A 23,173-nucleotide genomic window follows, 5' to 3' on the forward strand; every position below is an offset into this window, starting at 1 on the left:
TCCTAGGGAATTAAAACCTCTCTTGGCAGTGATAACAGTCACCTTGCCAACTAAAAACATAAGCTGTGTGGTCAACGCTAACACTTAACACTATGACAGGTAAGTGGCAGTATTGACACTTTCACTAAATATGTAAACAATGTTAAAGGATTACATAGGTAAATATCAAGTATCAGGGAAAGTGTAAAATAAAGATGTTACTCATGCCATATATTAATTTTTTGTTGTTTCTCTTGGATTTATTTATTTACTTTTATATTTGTTCCAGGTATACAAACCAGTGGCTAGACAATCGTATAATTTACAAAGCGATTACCCTGATTATTCTGGTACCCACCTGACACTATATAGTTGTTGCAATATTATTGACTATCTTGCTAACACACTGTATTTTACACCCCCATGTCTAGTTTGTAACTTCTTACTCCCTTTACCTTTTCACCCATTCCCACACACCCCTCATATCTGACAACCCTCAGTTTGTCCACTGTATCTATGAGTCTGTTTCTCTGTTGTTTGTTCATTTATTTTGTCCTTTAGATTCCACATCTAAATGACATCATATGGTATTTGTCTTTCTCTGAGACTCACTTATTTCACTTAGCATAATACCTTCTAGGTCCATCCATGTTGTTGCAAATGGTGAGATTTAATTTCTTTTTATAGCAGAGTAATATTATACAATCTATTTCTTAATTGTTTTCTCCATTATGTAGAAATAGAAACAAACAAAAGAATGTCTAACTTCATACACTACTAAATTAGTTAAAATTATAACTTTTTTATTTTTACTGATTATAATTGTACTTAATTGGTATACTCCAATATCATTTTATCTGTCACCATATCAGAGATTTAAAACATAGGATTCCATGTTAGTTAGAATTGGATAGGTATTACTGCAAAATCAAATAATCCACTGGCTTAACAAAATAAACAACATAAAATAATAATGTATTTTTTCCATGCAAAATCTGTGGAGCCAGGCAATTCTCTAAGTCAATTATTATCATGCAGTGAGTGATTCAGAATGCTTCTAAGTTTGACTCCAACAATTAAAATCAACGATTTCTTCACAATTTCCATACTAACACATGAGAGAGACTAATGCTGAATATTAAATACTTTGGAGAAGTAATATGCATCACTTTCACCTTCCATATTATTGAGAACTAGTCAGTAGCTCATGGAAAACTATAAACATAAAGTGTATACCTGTATGTGCTTCAATGCACCCGAGGATCAGTTACCTTTATATTAGCAACATCTATCCACAGACCTAAATATTAATATCTAACCTAATCCATTGAGCTGGCCACTATTCTTATAATTTTTAAATATTTATCTTTTAATTTGGTTATCCAGAGACTTAACTGTTAAAGCAAGTTCAAATGTATACTTGAATATCTAGTATTTCATTGAACACCCTCTTCAAATATTGTGTATCTTCTAATGAGCAATAGCATTGATCCTAATAAATGACAGAGTTACATTAACACCTGGACCTCTTTGATTTCTTTTCTTTATTAGTTCAAACTCACCTACCAATTTGGATAGCACAATTTAGGCAATATTTGTACCACAATGATCTCCCAACTGAATAGAAGCTTTAATTTAATCAACCATGGATCATGACTATCAAAACACTTTTCTAAATAATTTTTTCTTTCTATTAGTTTTTAAAAAAATGACCTATAACCTAACAACATCAACACCCTTGCCTTATTTTGAGCTTTGATTTTTTTTCTCTTCTGCATCTAAATCTTTGTATATATTCATAAATGGCAGAGGAGATACACAGGTCTATAACCTAGGTAATATGTAATATTTCACTTACTGGTGAACATTTAAAATGACTGAGTGGTTTTATGTTATATCTTGGTCAGTTTTTTTTTCCTTTTCAGGGTGGCTGCAGGGAATAGAACTGGAACCACATGATGAGAGGGCCAATCCTAGCCACTACACCACCAGGGAAGTGTTCAAAGTTTAGATATTAAAAGTATTTAAAAATCAGAAGTCTGTGTTGTTGTTTCCCCCCCACCCAATGGTGTAATTAAGAAAAAGGACAGGATTTACCCTACCTATGCCTGAAATAACTAAAAGAAATATTAGACAAAGCATATAAAACAATAGCTTTAAGTATACTGAACTTCACACAATAATAGTGATCCCTGAGAGATGCAGAAGCAGCCACGAGAGCCCCAGGGCTGCTCCAGGCTTTGATACAAGTAGGAGAAGCCACAGACGGAGTGGATACTTTGAGATGTAGAAGGGAGCTGAGAATCCAGAGAGATCAAGGTGGCTGGAGTCACAGGCCCTTACTAAATAATGGAGAACTGAACATAAAGAGAACCCTGGAGACATACACAGATCAGGAGAGTATGATCAGTGAATATGTGTGAGGAAACTACCAAACAACAGGGGGAAAACCTCTGAAAATACTAGAGAACAGTCCCAGGCACTCAGACAGGGACAGGTATGGAGCCTGTTCCAACAAGTCAGACTGGAGAAATGCACAGTTAGGTAGATTACTCCAGAAGGTGCTGCCCGATAGCTCAGAAATAACTCCAGACTGAGTATTGCTTTGGACCAGCCTAATGAGCCATAAAATCAGGAACAATCTGTTTTAAGGAATGCAACTGCATTTCAGAAAAGAGCTGAAGAATTTTTAAAACAATACAGAAATAACTAGCACCCAACAAGGTACAATTTACAGAGGTGATCTCAATGAAGTCTTCAGACTTTGAAAAAACCAAGGATCATGGCTTATCATCGGGAGAAAAATCAATCAATTAAAACCAACACAAAATTAACACAAAAGTTAGAAGTGAAGCACATGGGGTTATCATAATTATATTCCACATGCCTCCAGACTAGCATGATGGACAATATAAAAGACATTTATTTTCTAGAGGTAAAATCTATAATATTTGAGATGAACAATATGTTGGATAAGATTAATATCAAATTAGACATGACAGAAAAAAATGAGTAAACTTGCAGCTATAATAATAGAAACTACCAAAACAGAAACACTGGGGGGGGGGAGAGAAATAATTTTTTAAAAAATGAGAAGTTATAAAAAGAGAATTTAAACAATGAAAAAGAGCATCTGTGAGATGTGGGGAAACATCAAACAGTCTGATATGTACCTATTTGGAGATCCCAAAGGAGGGAGCAGAAAAACTATTGATAAAATAATAGCCCAAAAACTATTGTTAAAATAATAGCCCAAAATTTCCTAGTTTGATGAAACCATAATCTTACCAATACAAAGCACAACAAATCCCAAACATGACAACCTCAAGACACAGCAAAATCAAATTCATCAAACAGGGGTAAAGATAAAAACCTTAAAATCAAAGACACAATATGTACCTAAGAACACAGATAAGGATGACAGATTTATTGTCCCCGCAAAAAAACAATGGAACAACATCTTGAAAGTACTTTGGGAAAATATTGTCAACCTATCATACCCACTGAAAAGATCTTTCAAAAATAAAACAAATAAAGAAATTTTAACATATAGAAAATCTAAAGAATTCATCTCCTGAAGACCCATACTAACATAAGTGTTAAAGAATATATATATTTCAGGAAGAAATATGAATATACACAAAGGAATGAAGAGTATTGGAAAGAGTAACCCCATGAATAAATGCACAAGGCGTTATTGTCTTATTATTTACATCTCTTTAACATATAAGTGAATGTTTAAGCAACTATAGCAACAAGGCAGTGTAGGATTTGCAATATAAGTAGAAGTAAAAACTATCAACCAAAACTGATAGAACTATAAGAATAAATAAAAATTATATAATTATACTTAGAGATCATAATATCCCTCTCTCAGTAATTGATAGAACAAGGACACATACCATCAGGAAGGATACAGCCGACTTGAGCAGCACTCTCCAACCAACTTAATTAGCATTTATAGATTATTCCACCCAAGATAAACATTCTTCTCAAGTGCACTTGGGACATTTACAAAGACAGACAATTTTCTGAGCCAGAAAACAAGTCTCAATAAATTTAAAATAATTCAATTGATATAGAGTATTTCCTCAGGACAAATGCATTTAAGTTAAAATTAATAAGAGAAAGACCACTAGACAATTTTCAAAAATTTGAAAACAGTCACACATTTCTAATTAACTCATGGGTCAATGAATGAATCAAAAGGTAAGTTAGAAAAGAGTTTGAAGTGAATGTAAATAAAAACACAACTCAGGAGCTTAACTGAGATGAGATGAGGAGAGAGAGAGAGAGAGAGAGAGAGAGAGAGAGAGAGAGAGAGAGAGAGAGAGAGACGAGTTGCAGTTTGGAGTAGCCAATTAAAGCAACAAACCATATATGAAAGAATTTAATCTTGAATCACTTTCCATGATGGTATGAGTAACAGTCTAAAACCAGAGGAAGTTCCTACTCCCCCCTCATGTGTTTTCCCCCATGTAACAGTGCACTGACCGGTTGAGAGCCAGGTGAATCAGTGCAGAGGTGGCCTTCATCTCATTTTTGAGGGACCGCTGGACAAAAAGCTCCAGCACACTTCAGTGTACTCAGGGGTTAGGAAGAGATGAGGGGAGGGCTGGATGGGGAAAAGTACCAGGTACTGAGTGAGGCATAGTGGGAGCAAAGTGTCTTTATGGTTTCCCTAGGATCTCCCCATAAAGAGACTTTGGGAGGTAACTGAAAGAGACCTCAGCCCACTGCCCAATAAAGAGACCTAGGAATGAAGGTTGCTGTGTTAGAAATGTACCTATGGCATGGCTGGCCAAGGGAGCTGGAGATATTCACTGCAAGTCCCTTCTGAGACTGCAATGCACCAGCTGTGCACCAAACCTCATGTGGGAGGGCATCTCTCCCCTGTGAAGCCAGCTAGGTAAAGACTTTGTCTTTGGCTGGGCCTATAAGAATCACACATAGGTATGTGTTTTCCAGTTTATTAAAGTATAATTTACAAATAAAATTCCTCTATATTTAGGACACACAACATGATTTTAAGGTATACAATGTGATGATTTGATATATGTATATGTTATGAAATGATTACCACAATCAAGTTAACTAACATCCATCTCCTCACATAGTTACTTTTTTATGGTAAGAACACTTAAGATCTACTCTCTTAGAACATTTAAGGCATACAATTCAGTATTATTAATTAAAGCCCTCATGTTGTACATTAGATCCCCAGGCTTATTTATATGATAACCCTTGCCCCTTTACCCTCAAGTACCTGCTAACCACTGTTCTACCCTCTAGTTTTATGAGTTTGGCTTTTATTGTTTATTTACATGTAAATGACATCAGGTTTTCAAGCAGGACTGGGCTCCTCAACAACATACCAATAACAGGGATATCATATCACAAATGCAGTATGTGGGGAAACATTTATAAAGTTAAAGATCTCTACTGGAAAAGCAGAAAGGTCTTAAATCAATGACTTCAGCATCCACCTTAAGAAACTAAAGAAGGACAAATCATACTCTAAGTAAGCATAAAAATAATATCAAGGATTAAAGAAAAGATAAATGTAATAGAAATCAATAGTAAATATTAATAAAACCAAAGTTGTTTCTTTGATAAGAACAATAGAATGAATAAACTTCTACATAAGCTGATTGGAACCAAAAGTGAGAAATTTTAAGGTAAAGTTTACCCTTCCTAATTATATATTTGTGTGAGTTCAGAATGCCTTCAATACCTCAACCAAAAAGATATAATTCCAGAGATTGCATATGGAAGCAGGTAATCCAGACATCAAAGATGTTTGAAAAAAATGTAATACAGCCCTTCTCACATATTTTTATAAAAAACATTTCTTATTCACATATTGTTTATCTTAACATGCAATAGGATTGTTTTGTCGTTTTTATTTTTTTCTTCAAAATACTTTTAAATTTAATAAATCTTTATTGTTCAGATTATTACAATTGTTTCTTCTTTTTCCCCCCATAGATCCCTTCCATCCGGTTCCCATCCCACCCTCTGCCCTTACCTCCCCCCCACTGTCCTCATCCATAGGTGTATGATTTTTGTCCAATCTCTTCCCACACCCCCCACAACCCTTTCCCCCTGAGAATTATCAATCCTCTAAAAATCAAGTGAATTAAAAATCTGAGGAACAGAATAAACTGGTGAATATAATAGAATCAGGGGCATAGAAAGGGAGTAGATTGTTTTGTCATTTTAAAATCAATAATTTCAAAATCAGTAACTCTTGTTTTGTAATATTTTAAATATTAATATAATCAACATGAAACTCTTTGGGATCCTCAGTTTTTAAGGGAGCAAAGGATTCTTGTCGCCAAAATATTTAAGAAGCCCTTGTAGAGAGTGTTTATTAGGTGCAGTGTAGTATCACATCCATGAATGATGAGAGTTACTCAGAGTAACTCAAAAAAAAAAGTGATACAAAAGTGGACAAAGATAATTTCTTTTAAAGAACAAAAGAAATCTCTTTCCTCAGAAGAGTAGCACCCCACCTGAGAAGTCAGAGACTATGGACAAAGCTGGATTCTGATCTGAGATGGTATTTATTACCAATGAAGGAACAGAGTTGGATGGACTTGATTGGGATATGGTTCACAAGTTCTTTTTTACATTATTTAGGGGCTGGCTTATCTATTGTGGATTTAGTTACATTAAAGACAGTAAGATTGTTAAGAGTAACCAGGTTGAAAATACCAAGATGGTAGGAACTTGAAAGAAATCTCCATTCTTTCATCAGAAATACAGAGGTTGCCTATAGATCCGAGGAAGTCTAGCAACAAAATTTAGCTTTAAGAGCCTCAAATCCAAGTGTGGTTCCCTATACTATCACCTGTAGTTCATAATTATGGCTCTATTACTCCACAGAGGATTCAGTAAAACAGAACACCCCAAAATTATTTACTAGGTTAACAAGGCATGTTGCATCCTTAAGAAGAATTTTAGGAAAAACCACTGCCTCAAATTTTTTTTATAAACCCAGGGTTTGTTCTTTCTCTTTATATCTTCTTTTTATTTTATTATTTTCATTTGCATTCAGGGTATTTCTAGGCCCCCAATCTGCCTTTCCTATGGCTTAGTCCCATTGGCCTAGAAAATAGTCAACATTGCTAGACACTGAACAGGAGAATGATAACTGTGTCCTTTGTTAGTGAAGTCACTTTTTCAAGGTGGCATTGTGAAATAATAACTACGTTCAGTTAATTTTTCTATTCCCTGAGAAATGTTTATATATACACTACATATATAGTATATATAATTTTCTCAAATATAACATTTATAAATATATACATGTTATATATTATAAATATGCACATATGTGTGTATATATGTATATATAATTAATTTATACTAAATATATATATTTAGTATAAATTAAGAATAGTAAATACTTGAACACAACAATTTTACTTCTTACCTTGCCCAAGACATATAAAATGGTTAGTGTTTAGATGTTCAACTTGATTAAAATAGGAATTGACTGAACAAGAAGGATATTAAAGATATATTCTTAGTTTCAAAACAAATTGAGTTAAATAGTGAATGTTTTCTTTGTTAAAAATTAGTTATCTCTCCATAGACTTGCCCTATAGAGTGATTTCTCTTTTTTTAAGACTTAATAAGAAAAAATTTAATTCTATAACATATCTGTCATTTAATTTTAAAGTCATAATTAAATGGGTTCTCAGTCCAATCACCAAGTACATCTTTATTTAGCCTTTAAAAGAATAGCAAGTGGAATTTATTTTTCTTAGATTTCTTTCTATGACAAGAGAGTAATAGGAAACTACTAACCCATAAACCCTGTGTGGAAAAAGAAATAATGCAATAATCTAAATCTAAATCAGATTATTCTCTAGTCATAGTGTTTTTATTTGATGATGCCTAAAATACAAATTTTAAAATATTTGATTTTAACAGTAAAAGAAAAGCAAATTTTCCTTTCCTAGGAAGCATTTTTAAGGGCCCATTCAATTTTAAACTATCAAGCTCATAATGGTAGAGTTTTAGTGTTCTTCTGTGGGTTATAAAATGTGGGTTTAAATATTTCCTTATAACTTCCAATTTTTTCTAATGCAACCAATGTGTGAAAACAATTGCTAATATGTTACCAGAACACATTTCCCACATTATATTCTAGCTAGCAGTATGGACAACATAAGAATTATTGCCATGTGGTACCTATAGATTGTAGGAAGATATAAGTAGAAAAAGTCAGATCCAGCATACTCTATTTCTATCTTTTATTAACACATTAGCTTTTTCCAGTTGTAATCAAGTCTGGCTTTTAATTGGCTCATTCATTTTACTTAGTACTCCCTTTGGCCCTTGTGCCGATGGCTCCTGATTACACTCCCCAAGTCCACCCTGATTTGGATCTGAACTTTTCTTCCCATTTCTCCAAAACTGACTTCAGTTTCTCCTTGGCATGTGGCCTACAAAATTTACTGTTGCAAACAAGAGCAGCAGAACAAATGAAAAGAAATTCTCATATAGTGGACATGAGCTGACAACGTGATTCAATGAGATTATGTCCAAGTTATGCAGTTGTAGAACTCACGCCAGTCAATGAGTAGGCAGGCCCGCTTGACTTGCACATCCGAATGCAATATTTTACTGATTATTTCATATTCTGGCCTCTCTGAAGGTTAACGTAATTTTGAAAACATTAACGTGTGTGTGTGTGTGTGTGTGTGTGTGTGTGTGTGTGTGTGTGTGTATTTGGTTTCATTTATTTTAGAGAGAGAGGAAGAGAAAAATATCAATGGTTGCCTCCCGTTCGCACCCCAACCAGGGATCAAACCTGCACTCTGGGTATGTGCCCTGACCTGGAATCTAATCGACATCCTTTTGTTGTACAGGACATTGCTCAACCCGCTGAACCACCTGGCAGGGGCTGAAATATATTTTCATATTGAGTTTGGCAATAACACTTTCTTACATTCCAGCTCATCATTGGCAATTGGTTGATCTTTCCAAGGAAACAACATTTGACTTTATTAATTTTCTTCATTAGTTGTGTTTAAATTCATTAAGTACTTTTATAACACTTATTATTTCCTTCTTTCTACTTATTTTGGGTTTACTTTCCCTTTCTTCTCCTGGCTTCCTTAAGAGGAACATCAGATCATTGATTCTGGAGCTCTTTCTCATACCAATATTTAAAGGTCTGAAATTCCCTCCAAGCACTGTTTTACCTTAATTCCCACAATAATATATATTATTTTTTATTTCATATTATTTTCTATTTTGCTGCTATTTAATCCTCACCAGATGATATTTTTCCATTGATTTTTAGAGAAAGTAGAAGGGAGGGGTAGAGACAGAGAAACATCAATGTGAGAGAGACATCAATTGGTTGTCTTCTGCATGTGCCCCGACCAGGGCTGGAGATCGAGCCTGCAACTGAGGTGCATGCCCTTGACCGGAAATCTAAATCTGGACTCTTCAGTTTATGGGCCAATGATCTGCCCTCTGAGCAAAACCAGCTGGTCATATTATTTTCTAAATAACCTTGTTATTACCATTTTTACCCATTGGTTATATTGTGTGGCCTAATTTTTAAATATTTTTCTAAGTATCTTACTAGGTTAATCTCTAATTCCATTTCATTAGATTCAGAGTATACAATATGATTTCAGTCATTTCAAATGTACTAGATGTGTTTTATATATTGACATTTACCGATCCACTCTTTGCATTGTTTTTAGAGTTTGCTCAAATTAAAATCTTCACTTTTTACTTTTCATACACATAGAGAATTTTATTTAACTTCATGTACTTTGGAATACTATATGTCATATTACTCCCAACTTTATGCAATAGTTCAGACATTGACAAACTCCAATTCACAGGCCAAATCTGGCCTGTGATATGTTTTTGTAGAGTTTCAAGGATGGTTTTTATGTCCAGCCAGTGTGGCTCAGTGGTTGAGCATTGACCTATGAACCAGCAGGTCACAGGTCAACGCACACGCCCAGATTGCAGGCTTGATCCATTGTAGGGGGTGTGCAGGAGGCAGTTGGTGAATGATTCTCTCTAATCATTGATGTTTCTATCTCCCCCTCTCTCTTCCTTCCTCTCTGAAATCAAAAATGTATTTTAAAAAATGATGGTTTTTACCTCTTGAAAGAGTATGAATTTTTAAAATGGAAAAAGAAAGGGGAAGAGGAGAGGAAAATAAAAATCAACGGACTATTAATTGTACTATCCTAAATTTGACTAAATGGCCCTTTATAGAAATAAAATGTGCTTACACTTTTTATATATGTGTGTTAATTTTCAATACAGTAATTATAATTTCTAAGAATTTATATATACTTTAAATATGAAGAGAAATATCTTACTTTACCATTTCTTGACAGAAAGAAGAAAAAGATACATCAAATACAGTCAGAGAAACATGAAAATAAGTATCAATCAGATTTATTCTATCCTGTCATGTGTAATAATGATTTAATAAAATTCTAATTAATTCCTCAAACACAGTAAACCAGAGATTACATGTTGAAAGGCTCAATCAGTAATTCATATGGCAATAATTGTCTGATTATAAACTTGGGTAAAAAAAATAACACCTCATAATAGGGACTTTGAGGAATTAAAGTCTGCAATAAGAAAATAGGTTTGCTATAAGAGCTAAAAGATGAATCAAGTAAATTATCATACAGAATTTGGAAGATTATCCTGACAGGAAGCGTATGTCATTTTTGAGGACTAGAAAGGTTGCTGTGTGGCTGGTGCACAGAGAGATTTGTGACCTGGTAGGAATGAGACTGGAAAAGGAAACCAAGACCTGGATCATAGGACATGAGAGACTATCTTAAGTCTCATAGCATTTATCTTTACAAGCAGTGAGAATGTTGAGGATGTCTTGCCTATGGGACCATGTGAAGGGTTTTCTGTTTTGTAAAATCACTCTGGCTGGAATGTGCAGAAGAGTCTGCAGGTGAAAGAGTGAATGAACATAGACAATGCAGGAGGTCACTGGAGTCAGCCAGCAAGAGCGCTACGGCACCGGCTGCTGCTGCTGTGAAAGATGGAAAGGAACAGATGAGAGGCACTTCACCAGTGAAATAGGTAGTCCTTCGCGACTGTCCCTGAGAGTACAATTCACCCAAAACAATGAGGAGAATGGAACTGGTTGCTGTGTAAACCAGTACTTTCAGTTCAGCTTGCTCATTATTAATGTACCGTCTCACTGCCTAATTCACATTAGTCAATTTAGTTTTTTCTTTAGTCAATTTAGTTTTTAAAAAAATTGACTGTTAATGACAAAAATTTTGTCTTCCTTATTATAAAAGCATCCTTCACCTTTTACTTTATTCCCACACTTTCTTTAGTCATTTGAATATAGTATGTTAGCACTATTAGGCTTCACTATAGACCATTGGTCGGCAAACTCATTAGTCAACAGAGCCAAATATCAACAGTACAACGATTGAAATTTCTTTTGAGAGCCAGATTTTTTAAACTTAAACTTCTTTTAACGCCACTTCTTCAAAATAGACTCGCCCAGGCCGTGGTATTTTGTGGAAGAGCCACACTCAAGGGGCCAAAGAGCCGCATGTGGTTCATGAGCCGCAGTTTGCCGACCAGGGCTATAGATCAAAAGCACAAAGGCATATTTGGGTTACTCTAATCTCATGACAGTATATGAAGAATTGTAACCAAACGAAAACTCAATAGATTATGTTTGAATAACTGTTTGAGAAATACTGCCTTGTAGTACTTTCTTGCGCTTAACCCTAGTCTAGCTTCTGAATGAACTATTTCTGCCATTCCAATTATAAAGTCAATTAGAAAAATTTGACTGACATTTCCTTCTACTAAATATGGCAGAACTAACAAAAGTACCAAATATGCATATGAAGCTTAAGAAATACCATGGAAATTATCTCTTGTTTTCTAGTGTCAGGATCCTTTGGATCCGACAAATTGAGGCTTTATTAGGCTTCTATTCCAATATTTATTTCTAAGAATCAGGCTTCCATATCTTCCCCTCTCCAAACTTCTCCCTTCAAAAGAAAGTTCAAGGAACCTCATTTCCCCAAAAGGTCTTCTGTCTAACCTAAAGATGTTACTGCAAATAACAGGAGAAATAAATTTTTTAAATTAATTATATGTTAGGATAAAATATGAAAAAAAGTAAATTATATCTGAGTTTATAATATCTATATATTTACTTCACGTATTTTCATAACTACAGGTTATAAAATAAAATGACTGAAAACAGTGATTTCAATATTTTAAATGTTGTCTCTAAGTCATATCTATTTTTTCATATCTTAATCTAAGCAATAAATAAACAGATTTGCTTTATTATCATGTAAGGAAAACATAGGCAATAAAATTCACCTACATATGTTTTTCATAGAATGATTCATAAATAAATACTTATTTTTAAGCTGGTTTATAAAATAACATCAGTAAAAAAGTAATTTTATTTTTAAAAAAACTCTACCTTTCAGCATTACTTTTTGTTTTCATTTCTTATCTACAAAGTAAATGTTCATCTCTCAGCCTCTATGAAAGGCCATTTATTTTAGGAAGCTCTTTTAGCTGTTTATATTATTCAATAACTAGCAAAAACGAAGCTTTGTCAAATTACACACTCTCAAAAGGGTATGCATGCACTCAAGGTCATAGGACATCCATTTGAGGGCAAGGTTTCATTTCTGAAACAGACTGGACCTAATATCTCCTTGAAGCATATTTGTCTCTTTTAAGGATGAAAATCTTAAAAGATCTCAGATACATTAGAGAAGAAAGGTCATATCTTTTATTAAAAATCAATATTACTTACTTCACAAAATATACGTAGGCTGAGTCCATTTAGAGACCTGAAAGGATCCTTCAAAATCTTATTACAGCATTTTAAATCTCCCTGGAGGGTGGGGCAGGAAGTGGGAGTTGGAGCATTACACGCTCAATTCCCATTCGGTTCTCAGACAATATACTGACTGTGTGCCTGGCAGTCTACCCAGGCATGGTGTATGAGGAAATAAATAACATGGGCTCCTGACCTGGAATTAACTGAACAGTTTTGACAAGTTAATGTGATTTACCAATGGTATGATTTCGAAAGGAAGTTTGTCCAAAATGTGTTAAGTATTGACTACAAAAGCAATTGCACAGTGTGGGAGCCAGGCCAGATTGTGACCACTGTGTTCTCTAACCTGTAATTTCTAAAGTTTAAAAAAAAACATGTTTTTAATTTGAAACTGTTTTAGAAAGCCTGTAGGAAAAAAAGAAACTATTGAAAAGGCCAATTTATGAGTGAGATTTCTTATATGGCAAGCTTGGTGCTAAATATAGAAAGAGCATCTTTGCAGTAATTAAGGACTTGGAGCAGAATCTTGCAGATTTCTGTATAGTCTAATAATAAAATTAATAAAAAGTTAGGTATTATGTGTACTACAGGAGAACTACATCAGGGTTCAGACCTTTGCACTACAAAGACAATTGTAAAGAATACCTGAACCCAAGGCAAGTGCCTGACAGCAATTGTCCTTTTGTATTTTACTCTAACATTTAGGATAAATTGGTCATTTCCTTATTAAGCAGCCTATACGCTGGAGCCTGATACAACTAGGCCCTCAAAAATACTAGAGAACCTTTGAGAAATAAAAGGGCTATGAGGTTTCATGTTTGTTTGTTTTTTTCTCTTTTCAAGTATGCTTGGATAGAGTAAAAAATAATTTCCTTTTGGTTAGTTTATTCATAATCCAATAATAGCCTCAAAATCTACATGTGCTGACAAAAAATCATAGAGAACGTATGTTCAAGTTAACTGTTAACATAGATAGTATTTTAAAATTGACTTTTATTTCCTACAGAATTATTTATATTGGGTATCCCACAATGTATTATAAAGGTAGTGTTTATTAAAATACATTTCATTGTCAAAATTGAGCTATCAGCTATTAAAGTGTGTATACATTTTTGGGACACCCTATATTCTGATACATTAAAGAGGTACAAGATATGGAATCACTGTTTGGTAAAAGCCATTTTTTATGTATTACTCAATAACCTGTTCTGAAGATCCCACAATGTCCTGATGTGGTAAAATAATTCATATTTTTACAAGTGATTAACATAAAACAGGAGTCTTGATGCAGGCTAAAACCAGATCATGGTTCAACTGAATCACCAGGTGGCCCTATTCAGTTTAAACATTAAGGTTTTCCCAATCCCCGACATTTTGTTCCTATGATTATGACAATTAATTAAAGAGATTATTTCTGAAAAAGTCAAACCCTGGCACTTCCTCCTGCTGATCCCAATACTTTTGGAAATCTCAGCCCTAAAACTAATTAAAATGTCAAAATGTGCTGATGACCTTCACATTGAAGAGAATCATACAGAAGTTAATAGCAATGGGCTATTTAGACTGTAATCATCTCATTAACTCAAGCATGAGCTATAGCAAGCAATAATGTATAGCTAGTATTTTATTAGCACAAGAGTGGGAGAAGATGCACACAGTTAAACAGGAAAAGAAAAAATATCTATACAACCCTTTCTTCATCATAGTCTAAAATAGTTATAGGAAGAAAAGTAAAATGATAGAAATATACCATTACCACGAATTCAAGGTGCAGAAGGCGAGTAGCTAATGCACACGTACACACACAGATGTAGCTTATTCTCTTCATTTCTCCCTCTTCCCCTTTTTCTTACTTTTATTATTTGATTGGACTCTACAAGCTTCCTATTTTTTAAAAAAGTTGGCTGCACACATTTATTGTTGTTAACAAATTAATCTTGTTAATAAAATGGCTGACACATACAGATTTTAATTTCACAATAGAGCATCTAATTTTATTCCATAAAAACAACTGATTGTTTTAAAGTACATAGCAATAATGATGCTAAGGAGGGTTAGAGAGGTATAGAAAGGAAAGAACTGAGAATACAGGCCGGTGTGTGGGGGGCGGGGAGGTAAAAGAAAGGAGAGACCTCACAAAGAAGGATCTTTTGGCCTGTGTGGGTAATCATGTGCTCTGGCAGGGGAAACAGACACAGGGCACACGTGTGGGCAGAAGACACACTCACAGGAATGCCAAAGAGTAAAGGTGTGTATGTGAGAGGGCCGACTGCAAGTAGAGCACAAACTGTACAGTATCTTCTTGGGAAGGCCCCAAATTCCCCCCTCCCCTAAAACCTGCTATGATCTGCTTTCCTGTCCAATTTCATCCTATTGAACACAATATGAATTTGCTTCCTGCTCCAGGTTGTTTTCCCTGGATTCAAGTTTATGCAGAAACTCACAAACTGCATCTAGTATTCTGATAATCTTATTACTAGCCTTCTCTTTTATTCTTCCCAGTGGTCAAAAATGGACAATATGAGGAAACGTAATTATAAAAAAATAAAACCTTTAAAAAGCTATATGGGGGGGGGGGGGGAGAAAGCTTACTTCAGTTTGTAGTTAATCAGTTCTCCTCATTAAATATTCAGAAGTTCCACTCTGCATGGATAATACAGAAATCCCAACTTAAAAATAACTAAATCCTAAGACCACTGTTAAAGGCCTTCAGGGAAATTCTAACACCCTCACCACACAGAAAAAGCACAACTTGTAAATTATTAACTGCCGACAAAAGTATTCCATATGAAAAATAAACATCCCATTGCCTGCTTATCTTAATTATATGTTTTAGGAAAAACAATGAAAACAGGCATTGCCAATGTAGAAAACTAACGCTAAAGAAAAACACTGAGAATAGAAACAATTAGGGCTAAGGGAATTAAAAAATGTGCTTTTTGGCCATGACTGGTTTGGCTCAGTGGGTAGAGCATCGGCCTGCGGAGTGAAGGGTCCCAGGTTCAATTCCTATCAAGGGCATGTACCTTGGTTGTGGGCACATCCCCAGTAGGGGGTGTGCAGGAGGCAGCTGATCGATGTTTCTAACTCTCCCTTCACCTCTGTAAAAATCAATAAAATATATTTTTTTAAATGTGCTTTTTGTGTGTTTTACAAAAAAAATAACTATGTACTTAGTTTTTAAATATGTATCTTATTAATTTAGGGTGAACCAATATAAACTATACTACATAATATTGAAAAGATTTTCTGTGATAACATTAATTTGAAAGGTTTATTTTAAATATGATAGATTCACATACAAAATACTTAAATTTAAATTTTTTATATGTTCATGCAAGTTGTGATTGTTTTAACAAATTTCTAAAATGAAAATTAAAAATTACTGTGAGCTGTAATCCTAATGTGTCAAGAAAATCAGCACAGTTAGTATATTTCCTTCAAGTCAGTTCCATTCAGTATATGTACACATGTGTGTATTCGTAGTATGTGATATATTTGCTTTAACTATTTTATGAAATAAGATAATCTACTTATGTAATATTTTATCCTGATTTTTTTTAAATTGAAGTTGTATTTTTAGCATTAAACACTGGAAAATTTTTAACATCATTGTTTTTAATAATTGTATAATAGTCTATTTCAGTGATGGGCAACCTTTTGAGCTTGGTGTGTCAAACTTCGCCAAAAAAACTGAGCATAACTCGGGTAGTGTGTCACTTTGAGGAAAAAACATTATTTCGTGATATTTATAGCTTAAATAACATAAATGTATAATTGTTATATATAATTGTATTTAATAAACCAAAAACTAAATATTTAGTGCTGACACGCATGTCAGAGGTTCGCCATCACTGGTCTATTTCAAACTGAGTTTCATCTCATGCTATCATAAAAAAGTTAATCCATTTCCTATAATCATTTATTCCATTATTCCTACATTTTATTTGAAAAATGCATTACTCAGACAGAGTCTATGGATTTTATGCAGGTTCTTGATTCATACTGCCATGCCAATATTTACAATTTAAATTCCAAACAGCTTTAATAAGGAAAACTGTTGCCAAACAATTTCAGTCATGGCATATGATCCATGTCAAGATATACTTGACAATTTTATAGATGACAAATAATATCCCATGTATTTTTTATAAAAAGGATAAATTACTGTTAAAACACATGTCATCAGTCACTAACAGTTTCTGGAAGGTCATAAAGTTTTACTTCTGAAACGGTGCAGTATGCTGTATATTATTAATTTGAGTATTGAGAAAAATAAAATTAATAATAATATTGTGGTAAATTTGCAGTAGCTTTAACTGTTTGTATTCCAAAAATAATTTAAAAATTCTTAAACCAGAAATGTAATACCTGATTGTACCATTCAGAAAACATTAGAGTTTTCTCAATAGAAACATAATTATCTCATCTCTAAAAATCTTGGGTTTAGCTTTCAAATGCTGTTTCCATTTTCAGATGCTACACCACAGTTCCAACTGAACTACAGCAACATCCACTAAACACAGAATGCATTTCATAAGCTTTTATATACATGCTGGTTCCACAGTACACAAGAACTAGGCTAGGGCATTTATCCCATTTGAGCTCTGATTCTACAATTGACTTGGCAGGATAATTATTCAAATTCTCTCATAAAGTTTTTTTTGTAACAAGATGACAGAATTTTGGAGCACTTTACAAAATTGGTATCTTTCTAATTCTAAATGATTAATATTTCAACGACCACTTTCCTCTATGTAAAATTAATGATATTGCAGCCTCTAGTGTTACAATGTAACGGAAAATGAACTGGATTTAAAAATAGAGGAGCTCAAGAATATTTCCAGCTTTGCTGCTTACTCCATGATACCTGAGTATGACAAAACTTCTGTAAGTTTAAAAATCTATCCTCAATGTGAATTAAATACGCTTATTAATTCCTTTACAACAGCATCAAAAAATACTTAGGAATTAACTGGAGTGGAGAAAGACTTGTAAAATAAAAACTACAGAACAATATGAAAGAAATTAGAGACATCAATAGAAGCCTTCACATGTCCATTAATTAGACGACTTAATATTGTTAAGATGTCAAAACTACTCTAAGCAATCTACATATGCAATGAAATTCCTATCAAAACCCCAGGACATTTTTTTTTTTTTTTGCAGAAGTAGAAAAATCCGTACCAAAATTCATATTCTTTCCCTGCCCCTTTGAGATATAAATTTTCTTCCACCCTCTTGCCAGTTTCACATCCAAGAAATATCTTTCTCAAGAACATGAGAGCCATTCCTATAAAATGTAATCACGTAAGGGTCTCCATCACCCCAAAGGGCCTCAGCAATCTTGAGAAAGAAGAACCAAGTTGGAGGTATCATACCAACCCAGCCCATAGTAATCAAAACAGCATGGAACTGGCATGAAAACAGACATAGAGCTCAATGAAGAGAGAGCCCAGAAATGAACCCACACCTACATGGCCAATTAATACTTGACAAAAGAGGCAAGATTACACAACAAGATAATGACAGTCTAACCAATAAATGGTGCTGGGGAAATGGAAGAGATTCATGCCAAAAAAATGAAACTAGACCACCTTCTTGCACCATATACAAAAATAAACTCAAAAAGATTGAAAGACTTACTTTTTTCTTTTTTGCTTAATCCCTTCACTTTCACCCAGTTCCCCAACCCCCGCCCCTCTCCTATGACAGCTGTAAGTCTGGTGATAGTCAGAGGGAAAGGGGCTATTGGTCTCAAACATCCCCCAAGGGGTCCTGGATTGCGAGAAGGCACAGCCCAGTACGAGAGACCGCACCAGTGCACGAATCCGTGCACTGGGCCTCTAGTCATCAATAAATCCACAAATGACAAGTGTTGGCAAAAATGTGACTTTATTCACATTAAAGCATAATGCTCTTTGGGTTTTGGTTACTTAGCAATTCAGTTAAGTGAGAAAAGGGTACCCTCATGCACTGTTTGTTGGAATGCAGATTGGTGCAGCCACTATGAAAAAGCATATGGAGGGTCCTCAAAAAATTAACCTTTTGCACTCAGATGTCGCGTGTGACTCGACACAGTTAGCATTCGGTACCAGCTCTTTTTATACTCTTTGAATGTATCAATAATTTGAAATATAAAAAAATCCAAATAAATAAGTTTGTATGAAAAGAAACTCCAGTTTTTTATTCTACTGCCGTGCTTTGTAAAATCTGGGGTATTTAAAAAATTAAATCCCGAGTAGAATAGCGAGTGCAAAGGGTTAAAAATTGAACTACCTTAGGAACCAGTAATTCCACTTATATTGGTATTTATCCAAAGAAACCCCAAAACACAAATTTGAAAGAATACATGCAGCATTATTTACAATAGTAAACTATGTACATTGCAGCATTATTTACAATAGCCAAGATATGGAAGCAATACAAATGCCCATCAATAAACAAGTGGTTTAAAAAGTCGAGGTACATCTATACAATGGAGTATTACTTGGCCATAAAAAAAGAAAAGGTTCCCTTTTGAGACAGCATGGGTGGACCTAGAGCAGGGGTCCTCAAACTTTTTAAACAGGGGACCAGTTCACTGTCCCTCAGGGCCGGACTATAGTTTTAAAAAAACTATGAACAAATTCCTATGCACACTGCACATATCTTATTTTGAAGTAAAAAAACAAAACGGCATAAACACCCGCATGTGGCCCGCGGGCCGTAGTTTGAGGACGCCTGACATAGAGGGATTATGCTAAGTGCAATGAGTCAGTCAGAGAAAGGCAAGTACTATTTGATTTGATGTATATGTGGAATCTAAAGGACAAAACAAATTTAAAAAATTAAAACAAACTCATAGTTCCAGAGAGCTGACTGAAGGTTGCCACAGGGTAGGAGGGTTGGAAGACTAGGTGAAAGGATTAAGAAGTAAAAATTAGTAGTTACAAAACAGTCACAGGGATGTAAATTACAGCATAGGAAATATAGTCAATAATATTATGATAACTCTGTATGGAGCCAGGTGGGTCCAGGACATATGGGGGAAACACTGAATTATATGAATGTGTAACCACTATGCTGTACACCTGAAACCAGTAATAAAAAAAAACCAACATTGAAAATAACTATAATTGAAAAATAAAAATTAAAAATGCAACAAAAAATGGGTATCTATCGCCCATTCTCTGTGGGAGGGTAGGTGCCTAACTTTAATAAGCACGAATTAGCAAACACAGAGAGCCTAAACACATAGCCCAAACTCCCCTGTACTGTCCATCCTGGAGTACCTTTACCCTATCTCACCCAGCACTTAGGAACACTCTCACCTTTTGATTCAGTGGAGTTTAGTTATTTTTTTTTTTAATTTCTTTATTGAAAAAGGTATTACATATGTGTCCTTATCCCCCCATTGCCCTCCATCCCTCCACTCATGCCCTCACCCTCTAGTGTCTGTGTCCATTGGTTAGGCTTATATGCATGAATACAAGTCCCTTGGTGGATCTCCCCACCCCTTACTCCCACACTCCCCTGCCTTCCCTCTGAGGTTTGACGGTCTGATTAATGCTTCTCTGTCTCTGGATCTGTTTTTGTTTATCAGTTTATGTTGTTCATTATATTCCATAAATGAGTGAGATCATGTGGTATTTATCCTTCTCTGACTGGCTTATTTCACTTAGCATAATGCTCTCCAGTTCCATCCATGCTGTTGTAAATGGTAAGAATTCCTTCTTTTTTACTGCAGCATAGTATTCCATTGTGTAGCTCTACCACATTTTTTAATCCACTCATCTGCTGATGGGCACTTAGGCTCTTTCCAAACCATTTCCCCTAAGAACGGGAACAATACAGGGATGCCCACTCTCACCACTCCTTTTCTACATAGTACTAGAAGTACTAGCCATTACGATCAGACAAGAAGAAGAAATGAAAGGCATCCAAATTGGAAAAGAAGAAGTAAAACTGTCCTTATTTGCAGATGACATGATACTGACATAGAAAACCCTAAAGACTCCATCAAAAAACTATTAGACTTAATAAATGAATTCGGCAATGTAGCAGAATACAAAATTAACGCCAAGAAATCTGTGGCATTTCTATACACCAATAATGAACTTACAGAAAGAGAGACTAAAAAAGCAATCCCATTTAACATCGCATCAAAAAAATTAAGATACCTAGGAATAAACTTAACTAAGGAGGTAAAAGAACTATACTCGAAAAACTACAGGACACTGAAAAAAGAGATAGAGGAAGACATAAACAGATGGAAGAACATACCATGTTCATGGATTGGTAGAATCAACATCATTAAAATGTCCATGCTAGCCAAAGCAATCTATAGATTCAATGCACTCCCCATTAAAATACCAATGGCATATTTCACAGACATAGAACAAACTTTTCAAAAATTCATCTGGAATAAAAAAAGACCCAGAATAGCTGCAGCAATCCTGAGAAAGAAGAACAAAGTAGGTGGGATCTCAATACCAGATATCAAGTTGTATTACAAAGCCAGTTTTCAAAACAGCCTGGTACTGGCACAAGAACAGACATATAGATCAATGGAATAGAATAGAGAATCCAGATATCGACCCAAACCACTATGCTCAATTAATATTTGACAAAGGAGTCATGAACATACAAAGGAGTCAAGACCGTCTCTTCAAAAAATGGTGTTGGGGAAATTGTACAGATACATGCAAAAAAAAAAAAAAAAGAAACTAGACCACCAACTTACACCATACACAAAAATAAACTCAAAATGGATACAGGACTTAAACCTAAGATGGGAAACCATAAAAATAATAGAGGAATCCACAGGCAGCAAAATCTCAGTCATATGCCGAAGCAATTTCTTCACTGATACTGCTCCTAGGGCAATGGAAACTAAAGAGAAAATAAACAAATGGGACTACATCAAAATAAAAAGCTTTTTCACAGCAAAAGAAACCATCAACAATACAACAAGAAAGACCACTGCATGGGAGAACATATTTGCCAATGTTATCACCGTTACGGGTTTAATCTCCACCATTTATAGGGAACTCATACAACTTAACAAAAGGAAGATAAACAACCCAATCAAAAAATGGGCAAAGGACCTAAATAGATACTTTTTGAAAGAGGACAGAAGTAAGGCCAAGAGACATATGAAAACATGTTCAAAGTCACTAATCATCTGAGAGATGAAAATCATAATGACAATGAGGTATCATCTCACACCTGTCAGAATGGCTATCATCAACAAATCAACAAATGACAAGTGCTGGCGAGGATTCAGAGAAAAAGGAACCTTCGTGCACTGCTGGTGGGAATGCAGACTGGTGCAGCCATTGTGGAAAACAGTGTGGAGTTTCCTAAAGAAATTAAAAATGGAACTCCCATTTGACCCAGTCATCCCACTTCTAGGAATATATCCCAAGAAACTAAAAACACCAGTTAGAAAGAATATATGCACCCCTATGTTCATAGCAGCACAATTCACCATAGCTAAGATTTGGAAATAGCCTAAGTGCCCATCAGCAGATGAGTGGGTTAAAAAATGTGGTACATCTACACAATGGAATATTATGCTGCGGTAAAAAAGAAGTTCTTACCATTTGCAACAGCATGGATGGAACTGGAGAGCATTATGCTAAGTGAAATAAGCCAGTCAGAGAAAGATAAATATCACATGATCTCACTCATTTATGGAATATAATGAACAACACAAACTGATGAACAAAAACAGATCCAGAGACAGAGAAACATCAATCAGAATGTCAAACCTCAGAGGGAAGGCAGGGGAGGGTGGGGGCAAGGAGGAGAGATCAACCAAAGGACTTGTATGCATGCATATAAGCCTAACCAATGGACACAGACACCAGAAGGTGAGGGCATGAGTGGGGGGGTGTTGGAGGGGCTAATGGGAAGGATGAGGACATGTATGTAATAACTTAATCAATAAAGAAATATAAAAGCCACTGTTCTCAATGGCGTTTAGTTGCTGTGCCCTATTGCACTAGTTTTGATCCCCACTGCAATAGTCTTGAATAAAGTCTTGACTGTCTGTTTAAACAACATCCAGTGCAATGTCCCTTTGACAGAAAATATTAAATATGTATAATTATATAAATAAATAGATAGAAGATACATGATACACATATATACATACATATGCTATATGGCATATAGCATATACATATATATATATACACACTGTTAAAACAATTTTTCTAAGAAGCTAAAATCATGACTCACAATAAGATATAAAAATGAATCATGATAAATAATTTCTTTTACTCAATGATACAATGGAATTAGACAGGTGTTATAATTGGTTCAAAGAAAAAAATCAAAAGAACAAAAATTGAT

The sequence above is a fragment of the Cnephaeus nilssonii genome, assembly GCF_951640355.1.
Source record: "Cnephaeus nilssonii genome assembly, chromosome: 14".
Taxonomy (NCBI): Eukaryota; Metazoa; Chordata; class Mammalia; order Chiroptera; family Vespertilionidae; genus Cnephaeus; species Cnephaeus nilssonii.